This window comes from Drosophila takahashii, chromosome 3L (assembly GCF_030179915.1).
Source record: "Drosophila takahashii strain IR98-3 E-12201 chromosome 3L, DtakHiC1v2, whole genome shotgun sequence".
In the NCBI taxonomy this organism is placed as follows: domain Eukaryota; kingdom Metazoa; phylum Arthropoda; class Insecta; order Diptera; family Drosophilidae; genus Drosophila; species Drosophila takahashii.
This window is the reverse complement of record NC_091680.1, coordinates 29,916,512-29,931,675: the sequence shown is the minus strand read 5'-3', so window position 1 is coordinate 29,931,675 and position 15,164 is coordinate 29,916,512. Positions and strand designations below refer to the sequence as shown.

General features: G+C 41.6%; 1 protein-coding gene and 1 pseudogene across 3 annotated transcripts in view; one reads left to right on the top strand and one right to left on the bottom strand.

The window, feature by feature from the left end:
• Positions 1–15,164, bottom strand: part of nAChRalpha4 (nicotinic acetylcholine receptor alpha4) — a 510,593-nt gene that overhangs the window by 424,867 nt on the left and 70,562 nt on the right. The gene's annotated exons all lie outside the window — the stretch shown is intronic.
• On the top strand, positions 8,428–12,059 carry LOC123002445 (uncharacterized; annotated as a pseudogene).

Below are 15,164 nucleotides of genomic sequence, written 5' to 3'. Positions count from 1 at the left end.
ACAGTGTCAAAAAAAGGAAAAACTAGAATACAGGTCGGTTTGTGTATTAGCTTGCGTTTAATTTAGGGAAAGTTATATGTGTAAGCACTGAAAATGTGGTAACTCTAACGGTGTCGTTTTTATCTTATTCTCAACCTTTGATTTGACAATTAGCAATTAGTTAAGTCATTCGAAGTTTTTTCTTGCTCAAATATGGCTGAAAAATGTTCAAGTTGTTCCCGTTGGCTTCGCAAGTCGAACATAGGAAAAAAACATATTATGAATCAAGAAGACGCTAATACTTTCAGCTCTAGGCTTGGGAAAGTAATTGCCGTTGGCTCGACTATATGCCATAATTGTTTTCTTAAAAAATATAAAAATAATGAAACAAACTTGGAAAGTGATGAAGACGACAACAACGCCGACTGCGACTTCAAGACATTACCACAAAGGTCTAATGAAGTCGAGGACGAGGAGAGAGTGACTTTGGAGATCCCAAGAGTTTGTTCAACCCATAAATACTGTTTTATTTGCCGAAAGACAAAGAACCTAATGGTTGTTCCAAAGAAAGCTCGGTTTCAATGCTATTCAGTAAGAGGCACTTACATTCCAAGACTCAATCGCTGCTGCAGAGAACACCTTATAAATGATAGGTTTTTTGAAAACGAAATATCCGGGTTAACAGCGACTTGCAGTTTTAGCGATATACCTATTAGTGAGATAGGAGAACTGTTGCAGTTCACTAATCAAGCCAAAAGACTCGAGAAGTTGACAGATAAGCAGCTTCTCCACTTTACTGGTAAACCATAAAAATATTAATTTTATCAAAAGTTGTAGAGTTTTGATATTTTACCTGCAGGTTTAAGCTGGATACAACTTGAGGAACTCAAGGGATCTCTTAATTCGATGAAAAACTCTGCAAATCGAACCATAGAAGAAGCTTTGGTTATATTTTTGGCAAAGCTCCGCCTCGGAAGTAGTAACGAAACTATAGCCAATATTTTTGAACTGCAACACGCTCAAATGGTTTCTGAATATGTCAACGCAGTGACAACGGCTTTTGAGAAGGATATACTAAAGAATGATTTTGGCTTCCAAGCAGTATCCCGGTCACTTATATCGGCTAACACCACAAACATTACTAAATCACTTCTAAATATTGTAGATGATAAAATAGTAATTATATGATTCGACGTTAAAGTTTTTTAAAAGATACACTCTTTATCTTTCAAACCCCATACTTAGAATAATTTTAGGATTTTTTTAAAGGCAGAAACAAATTCTAGAAAACATAGTCAAAATAGTGTTGCCGCCCTGTGTATTTTTTTCGTAACGAATCCAAAAATATAGCATCCATCGAGGTAAATTTTTGATGCTGCATAGTGTTACGTATGTATATACTTATTTTATATATATTTTTCCACCAGTTTATATATTGTAACATGCTAGGTGTAATATAGTACACTATGTAATTATTGTACTTTATATAAATGCTAGCTTTAGTTGTAATATTAATGTTGTTATACATAAGTTGCATTAATCTACTCTGGTCACACTTATCGATATCGTGAGAACGGATCTCCTCTCTCGAGAGCCTAAAACGGGGGTTGAAATGGAGTTGCCTGCGAGCAATGAGTCAGTTCGAATTAAAAGATCAAGGAAGACAGTGTAAACCGATTGTGAACTTTACAAAGACAAAATAAAGAACTTGTGGAATAATTAAAAGAACATCCTGATACAATCTCAGAAGTGGGATACCGGAAAAAAAACCAACAAATTAAAATAAATTTAAAACTTGAATTAAAACGGAAATGGTTTTAGAAATCAGTGACGTGTCTGTGACTCAATTAAAAAGGTGGTTGGAACTCCTAAATTTTCCGACAACTGGATCTAAGGCCGAACTTTTTTCGCGAGTCGCCGGTGTGCCACCGGAAAACCGAGGCTCCGTCCCACAAATCAGTCAGGAGGACGGAGAAATAAGGGATACGGGATCCACATGTTCGGAAGACGAATGCCCCCAGTTTCAGAGTCAGAAGGAGCCAAATTGTGGTGTGAAAACTATGGAGGAGTTGCGCGCAGAAATCGAAAAGGCCCAGAAATGTCTAGAGTTTCTACACATGCAGATCGACAGCGTCACTTCGGGCAGCAGCGGCAGTGGCGCCGAAACCAACGTTTCGCCGAATTACGTGCAGACAGACGCCAGCAAAAGCAACGGTTCTCAGAAGTTCGAGAACATGCAAGAACGAGAGATGCAGACAAGTGGCGACAAGAATCGAGGAACTGGCGAGACAAACAACCATTCGACGAACGGTGTGTAGACATGGAGCGGCGAGAACAGCGGAGTTGAAAACGGAGAAGATGACGAGAGACGCGCCAGTTCTGCGAATGCGGTACAAAGGAACGGCGAGAATTTTCTAGAACTTGGCGGCACACGGTGGTAACAGTGGCAGTGTTGCAAACCAAAATTCGAATGCAAACATACTACTGCGCCCAAGTGGAAGGGTCGATGGGGAGTTTTCTTCAGCTGGATTTAATTTACCTAAAGAAATGTTGATGGATTTCTCGGAAAAAATTCCGATTCGATCGTGGATATCCCAATGGGATAATATATCCGCGTTGTACAACTTGTCGGACACCCAGCGCAGAGTTTTGCTGATCAGCAAACTTAAAGGCAGTTCGTTGCAGTGGATGCATGCTGATGCATCGCGATTCATTAAACCGACAAGTGAGTTGTTGCAGCAATTACAGCTCGCTTTCGGCGGCAACGAGTCAAAGGCTAAAATGAGGCGGAAATTCGAGGCGCGCCTATGGAAACCGGAGGAAAAATTGGCTGTGTACTTCGAGGAAAAATGCAGACTGGCCCGAGATGTCAACATGGAGGACGATGAACTACTGGATGGCCTGATCGTTGGCATTCCGACGGTCAATCTACGCACTCAGGCAAGTTGCAATGTTTCGACAGTCCAGGAAGGATGCTGAAAGCTTTTGCGGATATTAGGTTGCCAGCAAGAGGTCCAGGAAAAAACAAGATGCAGACGTTCAAGACCGATCCGACGAGCAAGGAGACGCGTTGCTATAACTTCAATGGAAAGGGGCACTGGGCCAGAAAGTGCACCAAACCGAAGCGGACACCAGGGACTTGTTATGCGTGTGGAGCTGCCGATCATTTCATCAGCGGATGTCCACAAAATAAGAAGCAAGATGTCAATAATTACGTAAGATTCTTTAAAATTTTTTGTTTTGAAAACCCTAACCAGCCAATCATTACAGAATGCTTAATAGATTTAGGAAGCCCAGTATCATTAATCAAAAAATCGCTTGTACCAAGAAACATTAAACTAGAACCTCAAGAAGAGACTTATTTTGGAATAAAAAAAAGCTTATTGAAAAGCGTTGGAAAAATGTTATGCTTTGTAATGAAAAAAGAAATAAAGACTTCGTTTAATTTAATTGTTGTGGCTGATGAATCTATGGGCTGTAATATTGTGCTAGGCAGAGACTTTATGGAAGCCTGTGATTTAAAAATTAATTTAGAAACTTTGAAAATAATAACTGTCGAGAGTGTACTCAAAAAAGTATTTTATCTTAAATATAGAAAAAAAATTTTTTCTGTGCTTTAAAAATATATTTTATAAAGAGGCAAAATGTTCTAATCTTCAGAAAAATTTTCTAATCTTCAAAAAAATTCTCTATTAAACGAGTTTTTTTTAGAAATTTTTTTCTCAAATACAGAAAAATCAATTTTTTTTCTAAATTATAAGGTTTATTTTTCTAATCTTCCTTTCTTTATTTGAGGTTTAAAATCGCCATTGATTTTAGAAAAAAAAGACTAAACTTTTCTAAAAATAAAAAAAAATTGCCATTGACATTATAAATATTTCTACATAATAGAAATATTGTTTTTCTAAAAACAGAAAAAATATTTGAAGATTTTTCTAACATAGAGAAAAAAATGTGTGATTTTAAGAAATATTTTCCTAGAAAATAAAAAATTTAACCGTATTTGTTCAATTTTCCTTCTTATACACTTTTCAGAAACATTTTTTTTAGCTCAAGAAGAAATCGCTATTAATCGAAAAAAATGTATTGCATTTTTTTTTAGCTCATGAATAATTATATTTTGAAAAATACTATGTTTAAGTTTTTCAATTTTGAATCATTCAATTACTGTTACTATTGAACCATAATAAATATATAAATATTAATATTAATCAATAAATATATTCGGTTTGACGATTTATTAGAGACTGAAAGAAAATGCTGCACGCAGGCAGAACCAGAACATAAAGAAGAAAAAGGATTCGTTACTCGTTACATAAGTGTATAACTTAAAAATGAATAAGACATACAGTGGTGCATATGCAAATATTTTCAACACTCCTTCTCACCGCGATATATCTAATTCAAGAGATTCTTTTTTAGTTTGTAATACATTTGTGTGCTTAACTTTACATAGGGCTTTAGTTAGCACATCTGAAATCATATCTTCGGTTGGAACATATTCAATATCAATGACATTCTTCTTATACAAATCTCTTATGAAATGATACTTGATATCTATATGTTTACTTCTAGCATGAAAAGTCGCATTCTTAGGTAAACATTGTGCGCTCTGATTGTCACTGTAGATCATCAATGTTGGCGCCGTCTCGAAACCCATCTCAGATATCAGCTTCAGCACGTAAGCAGCCTCCTTAGCTGCTGTTGAAAGCGCCACATACTCAGCCTCCGTGCTACTGAGTGCTATGATGCTCTGCTTTTTCGACTCCCACGAAAACGCTGCTCCAGCCATAAAGAACGCCCAACCGCTGAACAATTTGCGGTCAGTACAGTCACCTGCCCAGTCTGCATCCACAAAGCAGTGAACAGGCACACCAGTTCGAACATAGTACAACTTCAAGTCCGAAGTTTCTTTTAGGTAACGAAGGACGCGTTTAGCGGCCACCTCATGTTCCTTATGGGGGTCACTGCACCTCTGAGCCAACTTTGCCACACAATGAACAATGTCTGGCCTCGTAGTCATTGCTAGGTACAGCAGTGATCCAATAAGCGATTGATACAGCTTCAGGTTGACTCGTGGACAGTCTTCCAAAACACATAGGTTCTCATAACCAACCTCCAAAGGCGTTGCATTCGGCTTACAGTCCTCCATGCCATAATCTCGTAACAGCCCGTCGATATACTGCTTATGGCCAATTGCCACACTGCCCGTCTCTCCATTCCGCTCGATCTCCATGCCTATAAAATGATTCAGCTCTCCGCCATCTACTACTGCAAATTCTCGTGCGATTTGAAGTTTTATATCGACAAGGTCTTCTTTTCTGGAACAAGCAATAATTAGATCATCGACATATACAACAATTAAGTTAAACTTTTCGCCGTGGTTCTTGGTATAAATGCACGGCTCACTGGTACATTGTAAAAAACCAATACGCTGAAGAGTATCATCCAATTTCTTGTTCCATTCACGCCCACTCTGCTTCAGACCGTATAAAGACTTGTGCAACCTCAACACTCTTTTTGGATACGCTGTGTCCACGAACCCTTCCGGTTGCCGCATGTAGACTACATCTTGTAGGTCGCTATTGAGATACGCAGCTGAGACGTCCATTTGATGCATAAACATTTTGTTCTCGACCGCCAGTGCAATCACCAATCGGATGGAAGAATACCGAGCCACTGGGGAAAATGTTTTTGTGTAGTTTATGCCGTACTCCTGTCCCCAACCTTTTGCGACTAAGCGAGCCCTAAACCGTTCCACGTTGCCGTACTGGTCTCCTTTAACCGCAAACACCCATTTGCATCCAATAGTTCTCTCACCAGGAGGAAGATCTACAATACTCCATGTCTTGGTGGACTGTAGTTGAGAATACTCCTTCTGCATCGCAAGCTTCCATTCTTCAGCCTGTGTCAAGCTCAAAGCCTCCTTGACTCCACTCGGTACTTGGACGTCGGCAACTCCAATAGCGTTAAGCATATTGTACTCCTTACGTGGTCGTCCTGGCCTTCCAGTACGAATTATCTTAGGTCTACCTGGGCCTCGCTGACCTCTGTTGACGCTATCAACCAACTCGTCTTCACCATGTTCGGCTCCCGACTGTTCGTCTCTTGCAAGATCTCCGTCATTTCCATCATGACCGCCATTTATCTCCTCACCAAAAACGCTTCCATTTTCTGCCAATTCTACGGTCGATATATCCTCGCTTTTTGTTATATCGTGCTCAAGGAACACCACATCTCTAGCTGCCTTGATAGTTTGCGTATCAGGATTGAAGAGTCTATACGCTTTGGCAGTTTCTGAGTACCCAACCAGGATATGCTCTATTCCTTTCTGAGAAAATTTTCTTTTCCTTGTCTTGTCAAGCACAATTGCCTTTGTACCAAACACCTTAAGATGGGATACGCTGGATTTTTTTCCAAACCATGCTTCGTATGGAGTCATGTCTGGCAATGTAGACGTTTCTGATCGGTTCCTCAAATACATCGCAGTCATTATCGCTTCCCCCCACAGGTACTCGTTCGCATTAGCGTGAACCATCATGCTTCTTGCCATTTCCACTAGCGTCCGATTACCAGGAAGTTTTCGAATGCGCCATTAATGTACTCTCTACCATTATCGCTCCGTATAGCGTTAATCTGCTGCCCAGTTTGCTTCTCAGCTAACAACATAAATTCTTTGAATTTCTCAAAAACTTGGTCCTTTGTTTTAAGCATATACACCGATACATAACGCGTCTTGTCGTCTATGAATGTAGCAAAATAACGCGCTCCTTCTTTGGAAACTGTACTCATAGGACCGCACAGTGTAAGATTTTGCCAATCTAGCGGGACTTTTAGCAAAAGTTGAACTATTTTTGAGGTCGATGAGCTTTTAGCAGCACTTTTAGAAATGTTCAACTATTACAAAAACAGGCACAAAACAAAACAAATAATTTTTTTTTGGGAGATAACGGTTTTTAAAGCTGGACTTTAGAAATGCATGCAAAATAGCACTGGGAAGCGAGCAACAGTTGACAAAGTTTAGTCTTATCAATTGCATCGCGTGATCAGTGGGAGCAGCCAAAAGTTATTTTTCCCAGAAACTTTAATCCACTTAATCCACTTTTAAAAACAAACAAATTTTTTTGGGACCAAAAAAGTAAGTGTAGTGTATTTCTGTTTTTTGGTGGAAAAAAACTTATATTATTCTATCGTATTCTTCGCATTCATTCGCATGCATTCATTCTGATTCAGAATCTAAAATAAAATCTTGCCCATATTTTGCCCAAAGACCTTCTATTTAGAAACGAGTGAAATAAGCCGTGCTGCATTTTTCGAGGTTTGGTCGAAAAACATAAAAACCACTCCGCGAGACGCTCTTGTAAAGCACGCAGTGATGGTGTTTGGCAATGACATTGATCACTCCAAATTGAAATTACACTGTCTTTTGAGTTTCAAAACCGATTTGAGAAATCTAGGAGAGATAAAGCCATGTTTTTTGCTCATAATGCAAGTGGCCTTCAGGTCACATTAAATGGCGAAGACTGGCTTTGCGGGCAGAAGGAAAACGGGATTCAGCTAAATTAATTAATGAATTACCAAATGCTCCCCCGTCCACGGGGACTATAATTAAGAAAGCTAAATTATCTCCTAATAGGAGATAAAAATGTTATGCTATCCTACTGGTATAAAAGTAAGAAATTCCTATGCTGAAATAAGTTTACAATCCATTATTGATCATACCGTAAAACTGCTGATAAGTGCTCAAGAAGACATTTTTGAGTCACTGTCTCCACTAGACGATGTACACATGAAGTTTGAATTGTTACCATTTAATAAAAAAAAATCTTAGAAATATAGACCAAAGTTTTTTTGTTTTTTTTATCAATTATCTTTAATATAAAACCTTATTTGCAGCTGCTTAGCTTATAATATCGAAGCTACAGCTAAAAACATGAGCATATAATCAAAATTCAACATTTTTCAAAAAAAAAAAAAAAAGTGGTCTCCAAAAATTAAAAACAAAATTTTTTAAGTTGGCGAAAATTATAACAAAAAATAAGAAAATAGTTAAAAATGTCGAACATTTTTTTAAATATTTTTTTTTGGAGTTTTTATCTTAAAAAAAAACATTTTTTTTTCAATTTTTAACGCCCCCAAAAGTGCCACGCCCATTTTTCTATGTCCAACATAATCGTTGGGCTTACTAGAATATTCACTCAAAATTTGAAGCCGATATATTTAAAAATACGACTCCTACTGATTTAAGTTCCCCTAAATTGGCAAAATCTTACACTGTGCTGCGTTCCCTTCATAAAATTGTTTAACATGTTGAAGGGCCTGCAGTACCTGATTCTAGCTTTGTAAAATTGAACTAGGAAAAATAACATAATGGGTCGAAAACATCGATGCATCGATGTTTCGAGCCGATGTTCCACACAACATCGATGTTTCATTTTGCAAACAACGATGAACATCGACATCGAAGTTTCGGCCCAAATTTACATCACTAGGAGGAGGCCGACGTCACTGTTGTGGAGGTTGCAGACGCAGATGTCGCTAAGACTTCTGCGAATCAATCTCCACCACAGTAAGGCAGCTTCGGCTGCGCTACAGCTTCGCCTGGCTCAGGGCGAAGCCGACTTAGTCCTGGTACAGGAACCTTGGGTGGTAGGAGGCAATGTTGCTGGACTGGGAACAAAAGAGTATAAGCTAATGCTTGACCCCAAACAAGGTAAAATTCGAACCTGCATTTTAGCCAAAAGGCACCTAAATATATTTCTGCTTCGCAATTACAGCAACGGAGATAACACCTCAGTAAGCCTGGAGCTGCAGCACGGCTCCATTAGGCTGCTATGGGCCTACATGGCCTTTGAAAAGGAAGACACCCCAGACGCGCTAGTCAGAGGACTGGCAAAGGAATGCGAAGAGCTCAAGACAGGTTTGGTAATAGGCTGTGACGCCAACGCCCATCACACCCAGTGGGGTTGCCCAAACAACAACGACAGAGGTGAGTCTCTTTTTGACTTTATTCTTAACTCGAACCTATTTTTATGCAATAGGGGAAATGTCCCCACCGTCATAACCAAAGCGTGCCAAACGATCATAGATCTAACGTTGGTATCAGATTCACTAGTAAGTGCAGTCAGAAACTGGTTCGTCTCCGACCAGCACTCTTTCTCAGACCATAGATTCATTGAAACAATATTGTCCCTTGATTCACCCTTGCCGGTCAGCTTCGCAAACCCCAGAAGGGCTGACTGGCCTATATACAAAGAAGTTCTGACGAATATCCTTCCCACGGAACCGCCAGAAAGCACAACAGATCCACAGGAGCTGGATACAACAGTAGACATTTTCACAAATGCTTGCAACTCGGCCTTCAAAGTTGCATGCCTAATAGGGAAACCAAGAGGGAAGAAAAAACCCCCCAACAACTATCAATCCTCAGATCCAGCTGCAGAGGCCTGTTTAACAGAGCAAAGGCAGGAAACGAGGAAACAAACTAGCAATGCTACAAGCGCGAATTAGCCTCGTACAAAAAGGCCCTTAGAAGAGCGAAACGAGCCGCATGGCACACTTTTTGCTCTGACATAGAAGAAACGACTGATGCTGCAAGGCTCAGGAAAATACTCTCCAAGACAGCCGCGCCCCTAGGCTATCTACAGAAAGCGAATGGATCCTGGTCGGACTCTAGCAACGAGTCCCTAGACCTACTTCTAGACGCTCACTTCCCAGGAAGCCAACTAACTGGGCGTCCTCCAGAAAGAATTGGCGGAGAAGGGATCAATCTAGATCTCCTCATATCAGACCGCAACATTAAATGGGCCATTCAGAGCTTCAAACCATACAAATCGCCGGGACCAGACGGAATAACACCGGAACATATCCAACAAGCAGGTCAGCTAGCTATAAATTGGCTTAGTAAAATCTTCCGCACCATTTTGGCGGTAGGAGAGCTACCAACCAGATGGCGGGAAACGAAAGTGGTCTTCATTCCCAAGGCAGGAAAGACCACCCACACCACAGCAAAGGACTTCAGGCCAATAAGCCTGACATCTTTCCTGCTTAAAAGCTTCGAGAGACTGTTAGGTCTACACCTGAGAGCCACCATAAACCCGGCACAACTGTCCGAGGCACAACACGCCTACACCAAGGGTAAGTCAACCGAATCGGCGCTACATGTCGTGGTAAGCAGCATCGAGAAATCACTCAACAATAAGGAGTACACACTGATCGCATTCCTAGACATAGAGGGAGCCTTCAACAACGTACTACCAACAGCAATAACAGACTCACTCACAGAACTAGGGGTTGAGGCTCAACTAGTGAGGCTGATCCATAAACTGTTGATAGTCAACTCAAACTAGACTAGTGAACAGAGGAACCCCACAAGGGGGCGTTTTATCCCCCCTTCTGTGGAATATCGCAGTGAATAAACTACTGCGAATTCTGGAAGGAGGAGGATGCAAAGTGGTGGCATACGCAGACCATGTCGCCATCATCTTTAATGGTAAGTATCCACAAACACTCTGCGATCTTATGACCGCAAAGCTAAAAATACTATCGGAATGGACGATAAAAAACGGACTCGGGGTAAATCCCTCAAAAACGGAGCTTGTTCTATTTACGAATAAGTACAAGATCCCACAACTCAACCCACCCATATTAAATAACTGCGCTCTCTCTTTTAGCGAACACGCCAGATACCTGGGGTTGGTATTAGATAAGCGCCTTAAATGGGGCCTAAACAACCAAGAGAGAACCAAAAAGGCAACCATTGCACTTTACTCCTGTAAAAAAGCAATTGGGCTAAGATGGGGCATGTCACCCAAAATTGTAAACTGGATCTACACAGCGGTAGTCAAGCCAATCCTTCTATACGGGGTGGCTCTATGGTGGATCGCTCTACAAAAACAATGCATCCTAACTCCTTTAAACAAAGTACAGCGAATGGCGGCTTTGTGTATTAGTGGAGCCCTTCGAACTACCCCAAACGAAGCGCTGAACGCGATCTTGAACCTCCAGAGCCTGGACCTAGCAGGCATGGAAAGGGCCAAATCGGCAGCTATTCGACTGAGGGATACAGGGCAATGGAAAGCCCAACTCTATGGTCACGCTAAGATTCTTCAGCATGACAAATCGATACCGGCAAAAACGGATCTATGTAAAACCCGTGAATACAGTCACACAACCTTTTGAGGCTCTGATCCCAAGTAGGGAAGAATGGGATCGTGGCCGACCAGGCTAAATAGACGCAATCAGGTTATATACAGACGGCTCCAATCTAGACGGACACGTTGGTGGAGGCATATACTCCGAAGAACTAGAGATCAGGCAGTCTTTCAGACTTCCTGACCACTGCAGTGTATTCCAAGCGGAAGTGCATGCCATAAGAGAAGCACTCGTCTGTATAAGGGACATAAACACCCAAGACAGACACATAAACATATATAGTGATAGCCAAGCGGCTATTATATCAATCTAATCGACGAATACAAACTCCCGAGCAATAGCAGACTGTCGCAAATCTCTCCACGAGATGGGTAGTCAGTTTACGGTCAGCCTTATATGGGTTCCGGGTCACCGGGACATCGTAGGCAACTGCATAGCGGATGAGTTAGCTAGGCAGGGCACCATCATGCCTCTCCTTCCGGAAAAGGAGAGTGTCGGTATGCCCATGGCAACTTGCAAGCTAAACATTAGAAATCAATTTATCAAACTAGCCAACACTTATTGGCGGAATGCACCAAAGTGCCGCATCACACACCAGACATGGCCGGTGATTAACAATAAAAGAACGTCAGCATTACTCAAACTCAGCCGCACAGAGTGTGGTATGTTAGTTAGAGCCCTCACAGGCCACTGGCTAGTCGGCACACATGCCGGCAGGCTAAAATCCCCGAAAAATGACTTTTGTAGGAGCTGCAGAGGAAGAAGAAGAAACGGTGGAACACCTTCTCTGCTTCTGCCCAGCCCTTTGCAGACTTAGACTGAAGCACTTAGGATACCCCTTTCTTAACGATCTGACCGAAATATCGGAGATCAAGCTTAAGGACTTAAACTCCTTTGTAAAATCTTCAGGGTGGAAGACATGCTAATCATCCGGAAATGCTCTCTAGGCTTCTAAGACGAGACATAAGAGACAGGGGATCCCGAAAAACAGGGAAAAAACGAGATCATACGGTATCACAACGGACCCACAGAGGTCTAAGTGTGCCAGACAATAGTCTGGCAGCCGTTCCTACCTAACCTAAACCTAACCTAAACCTAACCTAAACCTAACCTAAACCTAACCTAAACTAAAAATTGACTTAAGTCCATGTAACAATCCGTATGGCCTTTGGTACATTTTTAATCCATTTAGACTTAGAATGTATGTGGAATGAAAACTTTTATGTCCATGTATAGCCTTATTTAGCCATTTTTAGTCCATCGTTCCTTAATTTAAAGCCCGTGGACTTAAATCAAGGTAGTTTTTTTTTTCTCTAGTCAGTCTAGAAGTAACTTCTTCTAAATCCAACTGGCGGTCGTCCTTTTTTTATAAATTCTGGTTCGAGGCGCTTAACTGATACTGCAGTCTCATGGCCATTGAGTCTAATAATGAAAACACGATCGTTTTCGCGTCTGACAATCTCATGAGGACCGTGAGGCTGCTTTACGGCGTCAGTGCGGAGAAATACATGCGTACATTTATCGATCCCTTTCAATAAGAACATCTTCTGCTTGGTATGATGTGCTGTTAATGTCGGTCGCACTTGTTGCATGTGCTCTCGAAAGATACTCAAAAACGAGGCGGGGTCAACCGTATCGTCCAAGACGGAAAAAAACACATTTCGCAGTCGAATAGGTGTTCCGTATACCATTTCTAAGGCTAAAGATTTAATGTCCTCCTTGAAACAGGTACGAAGTCCAAGCAAAACTGTTGGCAGTAACTCCGGCCACGGAGTATCTCTGTTGCACATCAAAGATGACTTAAAGGATCTGTGCCACCTCTCTATGAGTCCGTTTGACTGAGGATGGTAGGCCGTCGTGAGTATGCGTTTACTTCCAGCCAGATTAGCAAGATGTTTGAAAACTGCTGACTCAAATTGTGTTCCTTCGTCCGTAGTTATTGTTTTTGGAGATCCAAATTGAGATATCCAGTGGGTCCAGAACGGCTTAGCTTTTGTCTCAGCAGTAATATTTGAGAAAGGTACAGCTTCTGGCCATCGCGTAAATCTATCAATCATCGTCAGACAGTACCGATAGTTTTGTTGTAATGGCATAACTACAATGTCAATGTATACGTTTTCAAATCTGCCGTTTGGCACGTCAATCTTTTCTGGTGAGAGGTGGTTGTGTTTGTGGATCTTAGAGCGCTGACAAGGTAGACAAACTCTGCACCATTTAAGGACATTTTCATCATCCAGGGCCATACAAACTTTTGGCACACTTGAACTGTTTACCGACCACTGGGATGAGACAAATCGTGAATGAACGAAAACACAGCATTTCGCAAAGATTTGGGTACATAAGGACGAACGCTTCCTATAGAAACATCGCAGTAGAGTGAGATGTTGTCATCAAATCGAACCCTTTGAAGTTTTAAAGATGAAGTTTTTTTTAAAAGGTACACCAGTGTAGAATCTAACGCTTGCTCCTCTTCAATTTGCGATAATTTGATGACATTCGGCGTTGTTATAGAGCATAATCTTGAAAAAGCGTCTGCGACTGCATTCTCTGATCCTTTCACATGCATAATAGTCGCGCAGAATTGGGAGATGTAAGCGAAATGTCGTAGCTGTCTCAGTGATGCTTTCTCTGGTCGCTGCTGAAATGCGTACACGAGCAACTTGTTCTGACCCCAAACGAAGCGCTGAACGCGATCTTGAACCTCCAGAGCCTGGACCTAGCAGGCATGGAAAGGGCCAAATCGGCAGCTATTCGACTGAGGGATACAGGGCAATGGAAAGCCCAACTCTATGGTCACGCTAAGATTCTTCAGCATGACAAATCGATACCGGCAAAAACGGATCTATGTAAAACCCGTGAATACAGTCACACAACCTTTTGAGGCTCTGATCCCAAGTAGGGAAGAATGGGATAGTGGCCGACCAGGCTAAATAGACGCAATCAGGTTATATACAGACGGCTCCAATCTAGACGGACACGTTGGTGGAGGCATATACTCCGAAGAACTAGAGATCAGGCAGTCTTTCAGACTTCCTGACCACTGCAGTGTATTCCAAGCGGAAGTGCATGCCATAAGAGAAGCACTCGTCTGTATAAGGGACATAAACACCCAAGACAGACACATAAACATATATATTGATAGCCAAGCGGCTATTATATCAATCTAATCGACGAATACAAACTCCCGAGCAATAGCAGACTGTCGCAAATCTCTCCACGAGATGGGTAGTCAGTTTACGGTCAGCCTTATATGGGTTCCGGGTCACCGGGACATCGTAGGCAACTGCATAGCGGATGAGTTAGCTAGGCAGGGCACCATCATGCCTCTCCTTCCGGAAAAGGAGAGTGTCGGTATGCCCATGGCAACTTGCAAGCTAAACATTAGAAATCAATTTATCAAACTAGCCAACACTTATTGGCGGAATGCACCAAAGTGCCGCATCACACACCAGACATGGCCGGTGATTAACAATAAAAGAACGTCAGCATTACTCAAACTCAGCCGCACAGAGTGTGGTATGTTAGTTAGAGCCCTCACAGGCCACTGGCTAGTCGGCACACATGCCGGCAGGCTAAAATCCCCGAAAAATGACTTTTGTAGGAGCTGCAGAGGAAGAAGAAGAAACGGTGGAACACCTTCTCTGCTTCTGCCCAGCCCTTTGCAGACTTAGACTGAAGCACTTAGGATACCCCTTTCTTAACGATCTGACCGAAATATCGGAGATCAAGCTTAAGGACTTAAACTCCTTTGTAAAATCTTCAGGGTGGAAGACATGCTAATCATCCGGAAATGCTCTCTAGGCTTCTAAGACGAGACATAAGAGACAGGGGATCCCGAAAAACAGGGAAAAAACGAGATCATACGGTATCACAACGGACCCACAGAGGTCTAAGTGTGCCAGACAATAGTCTGGCAGCCGTTCCTACCTAACCTAAACCTAACCTAAACCTAACCTAAACTAAAAATTGACTTAAGTCCATGTAACAATCCGTATGGCCTTTGGTACATTTTTAATCCATTTAGACTTAGA